The sequence below is a fragment of the Colletes latitarsis genome, chromosome 5 (assembly GCF_051014445.1).
Source record: "Colletes latitarsis isolate SP2378_abdomen chromosome 5, iyColLati1, whole genome shotgun sequence".
Classification (NCBI taxonomy): domain Eukaryota; kingdom Metazoa; phylum Arthropoda; class Insecta; order Hymenoptera; family Colletidae; genus Colletes; species Colletes latitarsis.
This window is the reverse complement of record NC_135138.1, coordinates 15,472,478-15,493,000: the sequence shown is the minus strand read 5'-3', so window position 1 is coordinate 15,493,000 and position 20,523 is coordinate 15,472,478.

The window sequence follows — 20,523 nt, the reverse complement described above, 5'->3', positions numbered from 1 at the left end:
CATCATGCTCATACTTTCGCATATTTCTCATTCTTGTTGGCTAGATCCTGGGCTTTCACTGGTTTGGATCACGTAGTTATGTGGTACCACACTGAAACAGTTAAATTAAACCTGGCCTCGTTCAATATTTTAGGGGATAACACATGTTAGTTCTAGGTTAGGTCAGGGATTTGCACTCATCAGGCTCATACATTCACATATTTCTCATACTTGTGGGCCAGATTCTGGGCTTTTTTTGGCTTGGATCACGTAGTAATGTGGTACTACACTGAAACTGTCCATTAAACCTGGTTTCGATCAATATTTTAGAGGATAACGCATGTTAGGTCTATGTTAGGTCTGGGATTTGCACTCATCAGGCTCATACATTCGCATATTTCTCATACTTGTTGGCCAGATTCCGGGCTTTTTTTGGCTTGTATCACGTAGTAATGTGGTACCACACTGAAACAGTCCATTAAACCTGGTTTCAATGAATATTTTTGAGGATAACGCATGTTAGGTCTAGGTTAGGTCTGGGATTTGCCCTCATCAGGGTCATACATTCACATTTTCCGCATACTTGTTGGCCAGATCCCGGACTTTTTCTGGTTTGGATCACGTGGTAACGTGGTATCACACAGAAACAGTCCATTAAACCTGGTTTCGATCAATATTTTAGAGGATAACACATGTTAGGACTGGATTAGGTCTGGGATTTGCCCCCATCAGGCTCACACGTTCGCATTCTTCACATACCTGGTGAACAGATCCTGGGTTTTTTCTGGTTTGCATCACGTGGTAATGTGGTAGCACACTGAAACAGACAATTATGCCTGGTTTCTATCAATATTTTAGAGGATAACACATGTTAGGTCTAGGTTAGGTCTGGGATTTGCTATCATCATGCTCATACTTTCGCATATTTCTCATTCTTGTTGTCCACATCTTGGGCTTTCACTGGTTTGGATCACACAGTAATGTGGTACCACAATGAAACAGTCGATTAAACCTGGTTTCGATCGATATTTTAGAGAATAACGCATGTTAGATCTAGGTTAGGTCTGGGATTTGCACTCATCGGGCTCATACTTTCGCATATTTCTCATACTTGATGGCCAGATTCTGGGCTTTATTTGGTTTGGATCACGTAGTAATGTGGTACCACACCGAAACAGTCAATTCAACACGGTCTCGATAAATATTTTAGAGGATAACGCATGTTAGGTCTAGGTTAGGCCTTGAATTTATCCCCATCAGACTCACACGTTAGCATTCTTCACATACTTGTTGAACAGAACCCGGGTTTTTTCTGGTTTGGATCACGTAGCAATGTGGTACAACACTGAAACAGTCCATTAAACCTGGTTTCGATCAATATTTTAGAGGATAACACATGTTAGGTCTTGGTTAGGCCTTGGATTTGCCCTCATCAGGCTCACACGTTCGCATTCTTCACATACCTGGTGAACAGATCCTAGGTTTTTTCTGGTTTGCATCACGTGGTAATGTGGTAGCACACTGAAACAGACAATTATGCCTGGTTTCTATCAATATTTTAGAGGATAACACATGTTAGGTCTAGGTTAGGTCTGGGATTTGCTATCATCATGCTCATACCTTCGCATATTTCTCATTCTAGTTGTCCAGATCCTGGGCTTTCACTGGTCTGGATCACACAGTAATATGGTACCACACTGAAACAGTCGATTAAACCTGGTTTCGATCGATATTTTAGAGGATAACGCATGTTAGATCTAGGTTAGGTCTGGGATTTGCACTCATCGGGCTCATACTTTCGCATATTTCTCATACTTGATGGCCAGAGCCTGGCCTTTATCTGGTTTGGATCACGAAGTAATGTGGTACCACACTGAAACAGTCGACTAAACCTGGTCTCGGTCAATATTTTAGAGGATAACGCATGTTAGGTCTAGGTTAGGTCTGGGATTTGCTCTCATCAGGCTCATACTTTCGCATATTTCTCATACTTGATGGCCAGATCCTGGGCTTTTTCTGGTTTGGATCACTTAGTAATGTGGTACCACACTGAAGCAGTCGACTAAACCTGGTCTCGATCAATATTTTAGGGGAAAACGCATGTTAGGTCTAGGTTAGGTCTGGGATTTGCTCTCATCAGGCTCCTACTTTCGCATATTTCTCATACTTGATGGCCAGATCCTGGCCTTTTTCTGGTTTGGATCACGTAGTAATGTGGTACCACACTGAAACAGTCGACTAAACCTGGTCTAGGTCAATATTTTAGAGGATAACGCATGTTAGGTCTAGGTTAGGCCTGGGATTTGCACTCATCAGGCTTATACTTTCGCATATTTCTCTTACTTGTTGGCCAGATCCTGGGCTTTCACTGGCTTGGATCACACAGTAATGTGGTACCACAATGAAACAGTCGATTAAACCTGGTTTCGATCGATATTTTAGGGAATAACGCATGTTAGGTCTAGGTTAGTTCTGGGATTTGCTCTCATCAAGCTCATACATTCACATTTTCCGCATACTTGTTGGCCAGATCCTGGGCTTTCACTGGTTTGGATCACACAGTAATGTGGAACCACAATGAAACAGTCGATTAAACCTGGTTTCGATCGATATTTTAGAGAATAACGCATGTTAGGTCTAGGTTAGTTCTGGGATTTGCTCTCATCAAGCTCATACTTTCGATTATTTCTCGTACTTGTTGGCCAGATCCTGCGCCTTTTCAGGTTTGGATCACGTAGTAATGTGGTACCACACAGAAACAGTCGACTAAACTTGGTCACGATCAATATTTTAGAGGATAACGCATGTTAGGTCTAGGTTAGGTCTGGGATTTGCACTCATCATGCTCATACTTTCGCATATTTCTCATTCCTGTTGGCCAGATCCTGGGCTTTCACTGGTTTGGATCACATAGTTATGTGGTACCACACTGGAACAGTCAATTTAAACCTGCTCTCCATCAATATTTTAGAGGATAACACATGTTAGGTCTAGGTTAGGTCTGGGATTTGCACTCATCAGGCCCATACTTTCGCATATTTCTCATACTTGATGGCCAGATTCATGGCTTTTTCTGGTTTGGATCATGTGGTAATGTGGTACCACACTGAAACAGTCGACTAAACCTGGTCTTGGTCAATATTTTAGAGGATAACGCATGTTAGGTCTAGGTTAGTTCTGGGATTTGCACTCATCAGGCTTATACTTTCGCATATTTCTCATACTTGTTGGCCATATTCTGGGTTTTTTTTGGCTTGGATCACGTAGTTATGTAGTACCACACTGAAACAGTCAATTTAAACCTGCTCTCCATCAATATTTTAGAGGATAACACATGTTAGGTCTAGGTTAGGTCTGGGATTTGCACTCATCAGGCCCATACTTTCGCATATTTCTCATACTTGATGGCCAGATTCATGGCTTTTTCTGGTTTGGATCATGTGGTAATGTGGTACCACACTGAAACAGTCGACTAAACCTGGTCTTGGTCAATATTTTAGAGGATAACGCATGTTAGGTCTAGGTTAGTTCTGGGATTTGCACTCATCAGGCTTATACTTTCGCATATTTCTCATACTTGTTGGCCATATTCTGGGTTTTTTTTGGCTTGGATCACGTAGTTATGTAGTACCACACTGAAACAGTCAAATTAAACATGGTCTCGATAAATATTTTAGAGGATAACACATGTTAGGTCTAGGTTAGATCTGGGATTTGCCCTCATCAGGGTCATACATTCACATTTTCCGCATACTTGATGGCCAGATCCTGGCCTTTTTCTGGTTTGGATCACGTAGTAATGTGGTACCACACTGAAACGGTCGACTAAACCTGGTCTCGGTCAATATTTTAGAGGGTAACGCACGTTCGGTCTAGGTTAGGTCTGGGATTTGCACTCATCAGGCTCACACGTTCGCATTCTTCACATACCTGGAGAACAGATCCTGGGTTTTTTCTGGTTTGCATCACGTGGTAATGTGGTAGCACACAGAAACAGTCGACTAAACCTGGTCACGATCAATATTTTAGAGGATAACGCATGTTAGGTCTAGGTTAGGTCTGGGATTTGCTTACATCATGCTCATACTTTCGCATATTTCACATTCTTGTTGGCCAGATCCTGGGCTTTCACTGGTTTGGAACACGTAGTTATGTGGTACCACACTGAAACAGTCAAATTAAACCTGGTCTCGATCAATATATTAGAGGATAACACATGTTAGGTCAAGGTTATGTCTGGGATTTGCTTTCATCAGGCTCATACTTTCGCATATTTCTCATACTTGATTGCCAGATTCTGGGCTTTTTTTGGTTTGCATCACGTAGTAATGTGGTACCACACTGAAACAGTCCATTAAACCTGGTTTCAATGAATATTTTTGAGGATAACGCATGTTAGGTCTAGGTTAGGTCTGGCATTTGCCCTCATCAGGGTCATACATTCATATTTTCCGCACACTTGTTGGCCAGATCCCGGACTTTATCTGGTTTGGATCACGTGGTAACGTGGTATCACACAGAAACAGTCCATTAAACCTGGTTTCGATCAATATTTTAGAGGATAACACATGTTAGGTGAGGATTAGGTCAGGGATTTGCCCTCATCAGGCTCATACTTTCGCATATTTCTCATACTTGATTGCCAGATTCTGGGCTTTTTTTGGTTTGGATCACGTAGTAATGTGGTTCCACACTGAAACAGTCCATTGAACCTGGTTTCAATGAATATTTTTGAGGATAACGCATGTTAGGTCTAGGTTAGGTCTGGGATTTGCTATCATCGGGCTCATACTTTCGCATATTTCTCATTCTTGTTGGCCAGATCCTGGGCTTTCACTGGTTTGGATCACGTAGTTATGTGGTACCACACTGAAACAGTCAAATTAAACCTGGTCTCGATCAATATTTTAGAGGATAACACATGTTAGGTCTAGGTTAGGTCTTGGATTTGCTCTCATCATGCTCATACTTTCGCATATTTCTCATTCTTGTTGGCTAGATCCTGGGCTTTCACTGGTTTGGATCACGTAGTTATGTGGTACCACACTGAAACAGTCAAATTAAACCTGGCCTCGATCAATATTTTAGGGGATAACACATGTTAGTTCTAGGTTAGGTCAGGGATTTGCACTCATCAGGCTCATACATTCACATATTTCTCATACTTGTTGGCCAGATTCTGGGCTTTTTTTGGCTTGGATCACGTAGTAATGTGGTACTACACTGAAACTGTCCATTAAACCTGGTTTCGATCAATATTTTAGAGGATAACGCCTGTTAGGTCTATGTTAGGTCTGGGATTTGCACTCATCAGGCTCATACTTTCGCATATTTCTCATACTTGTTGGCCAGATTCCGGGCTTTTTTTGGCTTGGATCACGTAGTAATGTGGTACCACACTGAAACAGTCCATTAAACCTGGTTTCAATGAATATTTTTGAGGATAACGCATGTTAGGTCTAGGTTAGGTCTGGGATTTGCCCTCATCAGGGTCATACATTCACATTTTCCGCATACTTGTTGGCCAGATCCCGGACTTTTTCTGGTTTGGATCACGTGGTAACGTGGTATCACACAGAAACAGTCCATTAAACCTGGTTTCGATCAATATTTTAGAGGATAACACATGTTAGGACTGGATTAGGTCTGGGATTTGCCCTCATCAGGCTCACACGTACGCATTCTTCACATACCTGGTGAACAGATCCTGGGTTTTTTCTGGTTTGCATCACGTGGTAATGTGGTAGCACACTGAAACAGACAATTATGCCTGGTTTCTATCAATATTTTAGAGGATAACACATGTTAGGTCTAGGTTAGGTCTGGGATTTGCTATCATCATGCTCATACTTTCGCATATTTCTCATTCTTGTTGTCCACATCCTGGGCTTTCACTGGTTTGGATCACACAGTAATGTGGTACCACAATGAAACAGTCGATTAAACCTGGTTTCGATCGATATTTTAGAGAATAACGCATGTTAGATCTAGGTTAGGTCTGGGATTTGCACTCATCGGGCTCATACTTTCGCATATTTCTCATACTTGATGGCCAGATTCTGGGCTTTATTTGGTTTGGATCACGTAGTAATGTGGTACCACACCGAAACAGTCAATTCAACACGGTCTCGATAAATATTTTAGAGGATAACGCATGTTAGGTCTAGGTTAGGCCTTGAATTTATCCCCATCAGACTCACACGTTAGCATTCTTCACATACTTGTTGAACAGAACCCGGGTTTTTTCTGGTTTGGATCACGTAGCAATGTGGTACAACACTGAAACAGTCCATTAAACCTGGTTTCGATCAATATTTTAGAGGATAACACATGTTAGGTCTTGGTTAGGCCTTGGATTTGCCCTCATCAGGCTCACACGTTCGCATTCTTCACATACCTGGTGAACAGATCCTGGGTTTTTTCTGGTTTGCATCACGTGGTAATGTGGTAGCACACTGAAACAGACAATTATGCCTGGTTTCTATCAATATTTTAGAGGATAACACATGTTAGGTCTAGGTTAGGTCTGGGATTTGCTATCATCATGCTCATACCTTCGCATATTTCTCATTCTAGTTGTCCAGATCCTGGGCTTTCACTGGTCTGGATCACACAGTAATATGGTACCACACTGAAACAGTCGATTAAACATGGTTTCGATCGATATTTTAGAGGATAACGCATGTTAGATCTAGGTTAGGTCTGGGATTTGCACTCATCGGGCTCATACTTTCGCATATTTCTCATACTTGATGGCCAGAGCCTGGCCTTTATCTGGTTTGGATCACGAAGTAATGTGGTACCACACTGAAACAGTCGACTAAACCTGGTCTCGGTCAATATTTTAAAGGATAACGCATGTTAGGTCTAGGTTAGGTCTGGGATTTGCTCTCATCAGGCTCATACTTTCGCATATTTCTCATACTTGATGGCCAGATCCTGGGCTTTTTCTGGTTTGGATCACTTAGTAATGTGGTACCACACTGAAGCAGTCGACTAAACGTGGTCTCGATCAATATTTTAGGGGAAAACGCATGTTAGGTCTAGGTTAGGTCTGGGATTTGCTCTCACCAGGCTCATACTTTCGCATATTTCTCATACTTGATGGCCAGAATCTGGGCTTTTTTTGGTTCGGATCACGTTGCAATGTGGTACCACACTGAAACAGTCCACTAAACCTGGTTTCGATCAATATTTTAGAGGATAACGCATCTTAGGTCTTGGTTAGGCCTTGGATTTGCCCTCATCAGGCTCACACGTTCGCATTCTTCATATACCTGGTGAACAGACCGTGGGTTTTTTCTGGTTTACATCACGTGGTAATGTGGTAGCACACTGAAACAGACAATTATGCCTGGTTTCTATCAGTATTTTAGAGGATAACACATGTTAGGTCTAGGTTAGGTCTGGGATTTGCTATCATCATGCTCATACTTTCGCATATTTCTCATTCTTGTTGTCCACATCCTGGGCTTTCACTGGTTTGGATCACACAGTAATGTGGTACCACAATGAAACAGTCGATTAAACCTGGTTTCGATCGATATTTTAGAGAATAACGCATGTTAGGTCTAGGTTAGGTCTGGGATTTGCACTCATCAGGCTCATACTTTCGCATATTTCTCATACTTGATGGCCAGATCCTGGCCTTTTTCTGGTTTGGATCACGTAGTAATGTGGTACCACACTGAAACAGTCGACTAAACCTGGTCTAGGTCAATATTTTAGAGGATAACGCATGTTAGGTCTAGGTTAGGCCTGGGATTTGCACTCATCAGGCTTATACTTTCGCATATTTCTCATACTTGTTGGCCAGATCCTGGGCTTTCACTGGCTTGGATCACACAGTAATGTGGTACCACAATGAAACAGTCGATTAAACCTGGTTTCGATCGATATTTTAGGGAATAACGCATGTTAGGTCTAGGTTAGTTCTGGGATTTGCTCTCATCAAGCTCATACATTCACATTTTCCGCATACTTGTTGGCCAGATCCTGGGCTTTCACTGGTTTGGATCACACAGTAATGTGGAACCACAATGAAACAGTCGATTAAACCTGGTTTCGATCGATATTTTAGAGAATAACGCATGTTAGGTCTAGGTTAGTTCTGGGATTTGCTCTCATCAAGCTCATACTTTCGCATATTTCTCATTCCTGCTGGCCAGATCCTGGGCTTTCACTGGTTTGGATCACATAGTTATGTGGTACCACACTGGAACAGTCAATTTAAACCTGCTCTCCATCAATATTTTAGAGGATAACACATGTTAGGTCTAGGTTAGGTCTGGGATTTGCACTGATCAGGCCCATACTTTCGCATATTTCTCATACTTGATGGCCAGATTCATGGCTTTTTCTGGTTTGGATCATGTGGTAATGTGGTACCACACTGAAACAGTCGACTAAACCTGGTCTTGGTCAATATTTTAGAGGATAACGCATGTTAGGTCTAGGTTAGGTCTGGGATTTGTACTCATCAGGCTTATACTTTCGCATATTTCTCATACTTGTTGGCCATATTCTGGGTTTTTTTTGGCTTGGATCACGTAGTAATGTGGTACTACACTGAAACTGTCCATTAAACCTGGTTTCGATCAATATTTTAGAGGATAGCGCATGTTAGGTCTATGTTAGGTCTGGGATTTGCTCTCATCAGGCTCATACATTCACATTTTCCGCATACTTGTTGGCCAGATCCTGGTCTTTTTCTGGTTTGGATCAAGTGGTAATGTGGTATCACACTGAAACAGTCCATTAAACCTGGTTTCGATCAATATTTTACAGGATAACACATGATAGGTCTAGGTTAGGTCTGGGATTTGGACTCATCAGGCTCATACTTTCGCATATTTCTCATACTTGATGGCCAGATTCTGTGCTTTTTTTGGTTCGGATCACGTGGGAATGTGGTACCACACTGAAACAGTCAATTAAACCTAGTCTGGGTCAACATTTCAAAGGATAACTCATGTTAGGTCTAGGCTAGGTCTGGGATTTGCTATCATCATGCTCATACTTTCGCATATTTCCCATACTTACTGTCCAGATCCTGGGATTTCACTGGTTTGGATCACACAGTAATGTGGTACCACACTGAAACAGTCCACTAAACCTGGTTTCGATCAATATTTTAGAGGATAGCGCATCTTAGGTCTAGGTTAGGCCTTGGATTTGCCCTCATCAGGCTCACACGTTCGCATTCTTCATATACCTGGTGAACAGATCGTGGGTTTTTTCTGGTTTGCATCACGTGGTGATGTGGTAGCACACTGAAGCAGACAATTATGCCTGCTTTCTATCAATATTTTAGAGGATAACACATGTTACGTCTAGGTTAGGTCTGGGATTTGCTATGATCATGCTCATACTTTCGCATATTTCTCATACTTGTTGGCCAGATCCTGCGCTTTCTCTGGTTTGGAGCAAGTGGTAATGTGGTACCACACTGAAACAGTCCATTAAACCTGGTTTCGATCAATATTTTAGAGGATAACACATGATAGGTCTAGGTTAGGTCTGGAATTTGCACTCATCAGGCTCATACTTTCGCATATTTCTCATACTTGATGGCCAGATTCTGGGCTTTTTTTGGTTCTGATCACGTTGCAATGTGGTACCACACTGAAAGGGTCCACTAAACCTGGTTTCGACCAATATTTTAGAGGATAGCGCATCTTAGGTCTAGGTTAGGCCTTGGATTTGCCCTCATCAGGCTCACACGTGCGCATTCTTCATATACCTGGCGAACAGATCGTGGGTTTTTTCTGGTTTGCATCACGTGGTGATGTGGTAGCACACTGAAACAGACAATTACGCCTGCTTTCGATCGATATTTTAGAGGATAACGCATGTTAGGTCTAGGTTAGGTCTGGGATTTGCACTCATCAGGCTCATACTTTCGCATATTTCTCATACTTGATGGCCAGATTCTGGGCTTTTTTTGGTTCGGATCACGTTGCAATGTGGCATCACACTGAAACAGTCCATTAAACCTGGTTTCGATCAATATTTTAGAGGATAACACATGTTAAGTCTGAGTTGGATGTAGGATTTGCCCCCATCAGGCTCATACTTTCGCATATATCTCTTACTTGATGGCCAGATTCTGGGCTCTTTCTGGATTGGATCACGTAGTTATGTGGTACAACACTGAAACAGTCGATTAATCCTGGTTTCGATCGATATTTTAGAGGATAACGCATGTTAGGTCTAGGTTAGGTCTGGGATTTGCTCTCATCTGGCTGATACTTTCGCATATTTCTCATACTTGATGCCAGATTCTGGGCTTTTTCTGGTTTGGATGACGTAGTAATGTGGTACCACACAAAAACAGTCGACTGAGCCTGGTCACGATCAATATTTTAGAGGATAATGCATGATAGGTCTAGGTTAGGTATGGGATTTGCACTCATCAGGCTCATAATTTCGCATATTTCTCATACTTAATGGCCAGATCCTGGGCTTTTTCTGGTTTGGATAACATAGTTATGTGGTACCACACTGAAACAGTCAAATTAAACCTGGTCTCGATCAATATTTTAGAGGATAACACAAGTTAGGTCTAGGTTAGGTCTGGGATTTGCACTCATCAGGCTCATACTTTCGCATATTTCTCATACTTGTTGGCAAGATCCTGCGCTTTTTCTGGTTTGGAGCAAGTGGTAATGTGGTACCACACTGAAACACCCCATTAAACCTGGTTTCGATCAATATTTTAGAGGATATCACATGATAGGTCTAGGTTAGATCTGGGATTTGCACTTATCAGGCTCATACTTTCGCATATTTCTCATACTTGATGGCCAGATTCTGGGCTTTTTTTGGTTCGGATCACGTTGCAATGTGGTACCACACTGAAACAGTCCACTAAACCTGGTTTCGATCAATATTTTAGAGGATAGCGCATCTTAGGACTAGGTTAGGCCTTGGATTTGCCCTCATCAGGCTCACACGTTCGCATTCTTCATATACCTGGCGAACAGATCGTGGGTTTTTTCTGGTTTGCATCACGTGGTGATGTGGTAGCACACTGAAACAGACAATTATGCCTGCTTTCTATCAATATTTTAGAGGGTAACGCATGTTAGGTCTAGGTTAGGTCTGGGATTTGCACTCATCAGGCTCATACTTTCGCATATTTCGCATACTTGTTGGCCAGATTCTGGGCTTTTTTTGGCTTGGATCGCGTAGTAATGTGGTACTACACTGAAACTGTCCATTAAACCTGGTTTCGATCAATATTTTAGAGGATAACGCATGTTAGGTCGATGTTAGGTCTGGGATTTGCACTCATCAGGCTCATACTTTCGCATATTTCTCATACTTGTTGGCCAGATTCCGGGCTTTTTTTGGCTTGGATCACGTAGTAATGTGGTATCACACTGAAACAGTCCATTAAACCTGGTTTCGATCAGTATTTTAGAGGATAACACATGATAGGTCCAGGTTAGGTCTGGGATTTGCTATCATCATGCCCATACCTTCGCATATTTCTCATTCTTACTGCCCAGATCCTGGCCTTTTTCTGGTTTGGATCACGAAGTAATGTGGTACCACACTGAAACAGTCGACTAAACCTGGTCTCGGTCAATATTTTAGAGGGTAACGCATGTTCGGTCTAGGTTAGGTCTGGAATTTGCACTCATCAGGCTCACACGTTCGCATTCTTCACATACCTGGAGAACAAATCCTGGGTTTTTTCTGGTTTGCATCACGTGGTAATGTGGTAGCACACTGAAACAGTCGACTAAACCTGGTCACGATCAATATTTTAGAGGATAACGCATGTTAGGTCTAGGTTAGGTCTGGGATTTGCTCACATCATGCTCATACTTTCGCACATTTCTCATTCTTGTTGGCCAGATCCTGGGCTTTCACTGGTTTGGATCACGTAGTAATGTGGTACCACACTGAAACAGTCCATTAAACCTGGTCTCAATGAATATTTTTGAGGATAACGCATGTTAGGTCTAGGTTAGGTCTGGGATTTGCCCTCATCAGGGTCATACATTCACATTTTCCGCATACTTGTTGGCCAGATCCCGGACATTTTCTGGTTTGGATCACGTGGTAACGTGGTATCACACAGAAACAGTCCATTAAACCTGGTTTCGATCAATATTTTAGAGGATAACACATGTTAGGACTGGATCAGGTCTGGGATTTGCCCTCATCAGGCTCATACTTTCGCATATTTCTCATACTTGATTGCCAGATTCTGGGCTTTATTTGGTTTGGATCACGTAGTAATGTGGTAGCACACTGAAACAGTCCATTAAACCTGGTTTCAATGAATATTTTTGAGGATAACGCATGTTAGGTCTAGGTTAGGTCTGGGATTTGCTCTCATCAGGCTCATACTTTCGCATATTTCTGATTCTTGATGGCCAGATTCTGGTCTTTTTCTGGTTTCGATCACGTAGTAATGCGGTACGACGCCGAAACAGTCAATTCAACCTGGTCTCGATAAATATTTTAGAGGATAACGCATGTTAGGTCTAGGTTAGGCCTTGAATTTATCCCCATCAGACTCACACGTTAGCATTCTTCACATACTTGTTGAACAGAACCCGGGTTTTTTCTGGTTTGGATCACGTAACAATGTGGTACCACACTGAAACAGTCCATTAAACCTGGTTTCGATCAATATTTTAGAGGATAACACATGTTAGGTCTTGGTTAGGCCTTGGATTTGCCCTCATCAGGCTCACACGTTCGCATTCTTCACATATCTGGTGAACAGATCCTGGGTTTTTTCTGGTTTGGATCACGTAGCAATGTGGTACCACACTGAAACAGTCCATTAAACCTGGTTTCGATCAATATTTTAGAGGATAACACATGTTAGGTCTAGGTTAGGTCTGGGATTTGCTATCATCATGCTCATACCTTCGCATATTTCTCATTCTAGTTGTCCAGATCCTGGGTTTCTTCTGGTTTGGATCACGTAGCAATGTGGTACCACACTGAAACAGTCCATTAAACCTGGTTTCGATTAATATTTTAGAGGATAACACATGTTAGGTCTAGGTTAGGTCTGGGATTTGCTATCATCATGCTCATACCTTCACATATTTCTCATTCTAGTTGTCCAGATCCTGGGCTTTCACTGGTCTGGATCACACAGTAATATGGTACCACACTGAAACAGTCGACTAAACCTGGTCTCGGTCAATATTTTAGAGGATAACGCATGTTAGGTCAAGGTTAGGTCTGGGATTTGCTCTCATCAGGCTCATACTTTCGCATATTTCTCATACTTGATGGCCAGATCCTGGGCTTTTTCTGGTTTGGACCACTTAGTAATGTGGTACCACACTGAAGCAGTCGACTAAACCTGGTCTCGATCAATATTTTAGGGGAAAACGCATGTTAGGTCTGGATTAGGTCTGGGATTTGCCCTCATCAGGCTCATACTTTCGCATTTTCCGCATACTTGTTGGCCAGATCCCGGGCTTTTTCTGGTTTGGATCACGTAGTAATTTGGTACCACACTGAAACAGTCAAATTAAACCTGGTCTCGATCAGCATTTTAGAGGATAACACATTTAGATCTAGGTTAGGTCTGGGATTTGCTCTCATCAGGCTCATACTTTTGCATATTTCTCATACTTGATGGCCAGATTCTGTGCTTTTTTTGGTTCGGATCACGTTGCAATGTGGTACCACACTGAAACAGTCCACTAAACCTGGTTTCGATCAATATTTTAGAGGATAACGCATCTTAGGTCTTGGTTAGGCCTTGGATTTGCCCTCATCAGGCTCACACGTTCGCATTCTTCATATACCTGGTGAACAGACCGTGGGTTTTTTCTGGTTTACATCACGTGGTAATGTGGTAGCACACTGAAACAGACAATTATGCCTGGTTTCTATCAATATTTTAGAGGATAACACATGTTAGGTCTAGGTTAGGTCTGGGATTTGCTATCATCATGCTCATACTTTCGCATATTTCTCATTCTTGTTGTCCACATCCTGGGCTTTCACTGGTTTGGATCACACAGTAATGTGGTACCACAATGAAACAGTCGATTAAACCTGGTTTCGATCGATATTTTAGAGGATAACGCATGTTAGGTCTAGGTTAGGTCTGGGATTTGCACTCATCAGGCTCATACTTTCGCATATTTCTCATACTTGATGGCCAGATCCTGGCCTTTTCCTGGTTTGGATCACGTAGTAATGTGGTACCACACTGAAACAGTCGCATAAACCTGGTCTAGGTCAATATTTTAGAGGATAACCCATGTTAGGTCTAGGTAAGTTCTGGGATTTGCTCTCATCAAGCTCATACTTTCGATTATTTCTCGTACTTGTTGGCCAGATCCTGCGCCTTTTCAGGTTTGGATCACGTAGTAATGTGGTACCACACAGAAACTGTCGACTAAACTTGGTCACGATCAATATTTTCGAGGATAACGCATGTTAGGTCTAGGTTAGGTCTGGGATTTGCACTCATCATGCTCATACTTTCGCATATTTCTCATTCTTGTTGGCCAGATCCTGGGCTTTCACTGGTTTGGATCACATAGTTATGTGGTACCACACTGGAACAGTCAATTTAAACCTGCTCTCCATCAATATTTTAGAGGATAACACATGTTAGGTCTAGGTTAGGTCTGGGATTTGCACCCATCAGGCCCATACTTTCGCATATTTCTCATACTTGATGGCCAGATTCATGGCTTTTTCTGGTTTGGATCATGTGGTAATGTGGTACCACACTGAAACAGTCGACTAAACCTGGTCTCGGTCAATATTTTAGAGGATAACGCATGTTAGGTCTAGGTTAGGTCTGGGATTTGCACTCATCAGGCTTATACTTTCGCATATTTCTCATACTTGTTGGCCAGATTCTGGGCTTTTTTTGGCATGGATCACGTAGTAATGTGGTACTACACTGAAACTGTCCATTAAACCTGGTTTCGATCAATATATTAGAGGATAGCGCATGTTAGGTCTATGTTAGGTCTGGGATTTGCTCTCATCGGGCTCATACATTCACATTTTCCGCATACTTGTTGGCCAGATCCTGGTCTTTTTCTGGTTTGGATCAAGTGGTAATGTGGTATCACACTGAAACAGTCCATTAAACCTGGTTTCGATCAATATTTTACAGGATAACACATGATAGGTCTAGGTTAGGTCTGGGATTTGGACTCATCAGGCTCATACTTTCGCATATTTCTCATACTTGATGGCCAGATACTGTGCTTTTTTTGGTTCGGATCAAGTGGGAATGTGGTACCACACTGAAACAGTCAATTAAACCTAGTCTGGGTCAACATTTCAAAGGATATCTCATGTTAGGTCTAGGTTAGGTCTGGGATTTGCTATCATCATGCTCATACTTTCGCATATTTCCCATACTTACTGTCCAGATCCTGGGCTTTCACTGGTTTGGATCACACAGTAATGTGGTACCACACTGAAACAGACCATTGAACCTGGTTTCGATCAATATTTTAGAGGATAACACATGTTAAGTCTGAGTTGGGTCTAGGATTTGCCCTCATCAGGCTCATACTTTCGCATATATCTCTTACTTCATGGCCAGATTCTGGGCTCTCTCTGGATTGGATCACGTAGTAATGTGTTACCACACAAAAACAGTCGACTAAGCCTCATCATGCTCATACTTTCACATTTTCCGCATACTTGTTGGCCAGATCCCGGACATTTTCTGGTTTGGATCACGTGGTAACGTGGTATCACACAGAAACAGTCCATTAAACCTGGTTTCGATCAATATTTTAGAGGATAACACATGTTAGGACTGGATCAGGTCTGGGATTTGCCCTCATCAGGCTCATACTTTCGCATATTTCTCATACTTGATTGCCAGATTCTGGGCTTTATTTGGTTTGGATCACGTAGTAATGTGGTAGCACACTGAAACAGTCCATTAAACCTGGTTTCAATGAATATTTTTGAGGATAACGCATGTTAGGTCTAGGTTAGGTCTGGGATTTGCTCTCATCAGGCTCATATTTTCGCATATTTCTGATTCTTGATGGCCAGATTCTGGTCTTTTTCTGGTTTCGATCACGTAGTAATGCGGTACGACGCCGAAACAGTCAATTCAACCTGGTCTCGATAAATATTTTAGAGGATAACGCATGTTAGGTCTAGGTTAGGCCTTGAATTTATCCCCATCAGACTCACACGTTAGCATTCTTCACATACTTGTTGAACAGAACCCGGGTTTTTTCTGGTTTGGATCACGTAACAATGTGGTACCACACTGAAACAGTCCATTAAACCTGGTTTCGATCAATATTTTAGAGGATAACACATGTTAGGTCTTGGTTAGGCCTTGGATTTGCCCTCATCAGGCTCACACGTTCGCATTCTTCACATATCTGGTGAACAGATCCTGGGTTTTTTCTGGTTTGGATCACGTAGCAATGTGGTACCACACTGAAACAGTCCATTAAACCTGGTTTCGATCAATATTTTAGAGGATAACACATGTTAGGTCTAGGTTAGGTCTGGGATTTGCTATCATCATGCTCATACCTTCGCATATTTCTCATTCTAGTTGTCCAGATCCTGGGTTTTTTCTGGTTTGGATCACGTAGCAATGTGGTACCACACTGAAACAGTCCATTAAACCTGGTTTCGATTAATATTTTAGAGGATAACACATGTTAGGTCTAGGTTAGGTCTGGGATTTGCTATCATCATGCTCATACCTTCGCATATTTCTCATTCTAGTTGTCCAGATCCTGGGCTTTCACTGGTCTGGATCACACAGTAATATGGTACCACACTGAAACAGTCGACTAAACCTGGTCTCGGTCAATATTTTAGAGGATAACGCATGTTAGGTCAAGGTTAGGTCTGGGATTTGCTCTCATCAGGCTCATACTTTCGCATATTTCTCATACTTGATGGCCAGATCCTGGGCTTTTTCTGGTTTGGACCACTTAGTAATGTGGTACCACACTGAAGCAGTCGACTAAACCTGGTCTCGATCAATATTTTAGGGGAAAACGCATGTTAGGTCTGGATTAGGTCTGGGATTTGCCCTCATCAGGCTCATACTTTCGCATTTTCCGCATACTTGTTGGCCAGATCCCGGGCTTTTTCTGGTTTGGATCACGTAGTAATTTGGTACCACACTGAAACAGTCAAATTAAACCTGGTCTCGATCAGCATTTTAGAGGATAACACATTTAGATCTAGGTTAGGTCTGGGATTTGCTCTCATCAGGCTCATACTTTTGCATATTTCTCATACTTGATGGCCAGATTCTGTGCTTTTTTTGGTTCGGATCACGTTGCAATGTGGTACCACACTGAAACAGTCCACTAAACCTGGTTTCGATCAATATTTTAGAGGATAACGCATCTTAGGTCTTGGTTAGGCCTTGGATTTGCCCTCATCAGGCTCACACGTTCGCATTCTTCATATACCTGGTGAACAGACCGTGGGTTTTTTCTGGTTTACATCACGTGGTAATGTGGTAGCACACTGAAACAGACAATTATGCCTGGTTTCTATCAATATTTTAGAGGATAACACATGTTAGGTCTAGGTTAGGTCTGGGATTTGCTATCATCATGCTCATACTTTCGCATATTTCTCATTCTTGTTGTCCACATCCTGGGCTTTCACTGGTTTGGATCACACAGTAATGTGGTACCACAATGAAACAGTCGATTAAACCTGGTTTCGATCGATATTTTAGAGGATAACGCATGTTAGGTCTAGGTTAGGTCTGGGATTTGCACTCATCAGGCTCATACTTTCGCATATTTCTCATACTTGATGGCCAGATCCTGGCCTTTTCCTGGTTTGGATCACGTAGTAATGTGGTACCACACTGAAACAGTCGCATAAACCTGGTCTAGGTCAATATTTTAGAGGATAACCCATGTTAGGTCTAGGTAAGTTCTGGGATTTGCTCTCATCAAGCTCATACTTTCGATTATTTCTCGTACTTGTTGGCCAGATCCTGCGCCTTTTCAGGTTTGGATCACGTAGTAATGTGGTACCACACAGAAACTGTCGACTAAACTTGGTCACGATCAATATTTTCGAGGATAACGCATGTTAGGTCTAGGTTAGGTCTGGGATTTGCACTCATCATGCTCATACTTTCGCATATTTCTCATTCTTGTTGGCCAGATCCTGGGCTTTCACTGGTTTGGATCACATAGTTATGTGGTACCACACTGGAACAGTCAATTTAAACCTGCTCTCCATCAATATTTTAGAGGATAACACATGTTAGGTCTAGGTTAGGTCTGGGATTTGCACCCATCAGGCCCATACTTTCGCATATTTCTCATACTTGATGGCCAGATTCATGGCTTTTTCTGGTTTGGATCATGTGGTAATGTGGTACCACACTGAAACAGTCGACTAAACCTGGTCTCGGTCAATATTTTAGAGGATAACGCATGTTAGGTCTAGGTTAGGTCTGGGATTTGCACTCATCAGGCTTATACTTTCGCATATTTCTCATACTTGTTGGCCAGATTCTGGGCTTTTTTTGGCTTGGATCACGTAGTAATGTGGTACTACACTGAAACTGTCCATTAAACCTGGTTTCGATCAATATATTAGAGGATAGCGCATGTTAGGTCTATGTTAGGTCTGGGATTTGCTCTCATCGGGCTCATACATTCACATTTTCCGCATACTTGTTGGCCAGATCCTGGTCTCTTTCTGGTTTGGATCAAGTGGTAATGTGGTATCACACTGAAACAGTCCATTAAACCTGGTTTCGATCAATATTTTACAGGATAACACATGATAGGTCTAGGTTAGGTCTGGGATTTGGACTCATCAGGCTCATACTTTCGCATATTTCTCATACTTGATGGCCAGATACTGTGCTTTTTTTGGTTCGGATCAAGTGGGAATGTGGTACCACACTGAAACAGTCAATTAAACCTAGTCTGGGTCAACATTTCAAAGGATATCTCATGTTAGGTCTAGGTTAGGTCTGGGATTTGCTATCATCATGCTCATACTTTCGCATATTTCCCATACTTACTGTCCAGATCCTGGGCTTTCACTGGTTTGGATCACACAGTAATGTGGTACCACACTGAAACAGACCATTGAACCTGGTTTCGATCAATATTTTAGAGGATAACACATGTTAAGTCTGAGTTGGGTCTAGGATTTGCCCTCATCAGGCTCATACTTTCGCATATATCTCTTACTTCATGGCCAGATTCTGGGCTCTCTCTGGATTGGATCACGTAGTAATGTGTTACCACACAAAAACAGTCGACTAAGCCTCATCATGCTCATACTTTCACATTTTCCGCATACTTGTTGGCCAGATCCCGGACATTTTCTGGTTTGGATCTCGTGGTAACGTGGTATCACACAGAAACAGTCCATTAAACCTGGTTTCGATCAATATTTTAGAGGATAACACATGTTAGGACTGGATCAGGTCTGGGATTTGCCCTCATCAGGCTCATACTTTCGCATATTTCTCATACTTGATTGCCAGATTCTGGGCTTTATTTGGTTTGGATCACGTAGTAATGTGGTAGCACACTGAAACAGTCCATTAAACCTGGTTTCAGTGAATATTTTTGAGGATAACGCATGTTAGGTCTAGGTTAGGTCTGGGATTTGCTCTCATCAGGCTCATACTTTCGCATATTTCTGATTCTTGATGGCCAGATTCTGGTCTTTTTCTGGTTTCGATCACGTAGTAATGCGGTACGACGCCGAAACAGTCAATTCAACCTGGTCTCGATAAATATTTTAGAGTATAACGCATGTTAGGTCTAGGTTAGGCCTTGAATTTATCCCCATCAGACTCACACGTTAGCATTCTTCACATACTTGTTGAACAGAACCCGGGTTTTTTCTGGTTTGGATCACGTAACAATGTGGTACCACACTGAAACAGTCCATTAAACCTGGTTTCGATCAATATTTTAGAGGATAACACATGTTAGGTCTTGGTTAGGCCTTGGATTTGCCCTCATCAGGCTCACACGTTCGCATTCTTCACATACCTGGTGAACAGATCCTGGGTTTTTTCTGGTTTGGATCACGTAGCAATGTGGTACCACACTGAAACAGTCCATTAAACCTGGTTTCGATCAATATTTTAGAGGATAACACATGTTAGGTCTAGGTTAGGTCTGGGATTTGCTATCATCATGCTCATACCTTCGCATATTTCTCATTCTAGTTGTCCAGATCCTGGGTTTTTTCTGGTTTGGATCACGTAGCAATGTGGTACCACACTGAAACAGTCCATTAAACCTGGTTTCGATTAATATTTTAGAGGATAACACATGTTAGGTCTAGGTTAGGTCTGGGATTTGCTATCATCATGCTCATACCTTCGCATATTTCTCATTCTAGTTGTCCAGATCCTGGGCTTTCACTGGTCTGGATCACACAGTAATATGGTACCACACTGAAACAGTCGACTAAACCTGGTCTCGGTCAATATTTTAGAGGATAACGCATGTTAGGTCAAGGTTAGGTCTGGGATTTGCTCTCATCAGGCTCATACTTTCGCATATTTCTCATACTTGATGGCCAGATCCT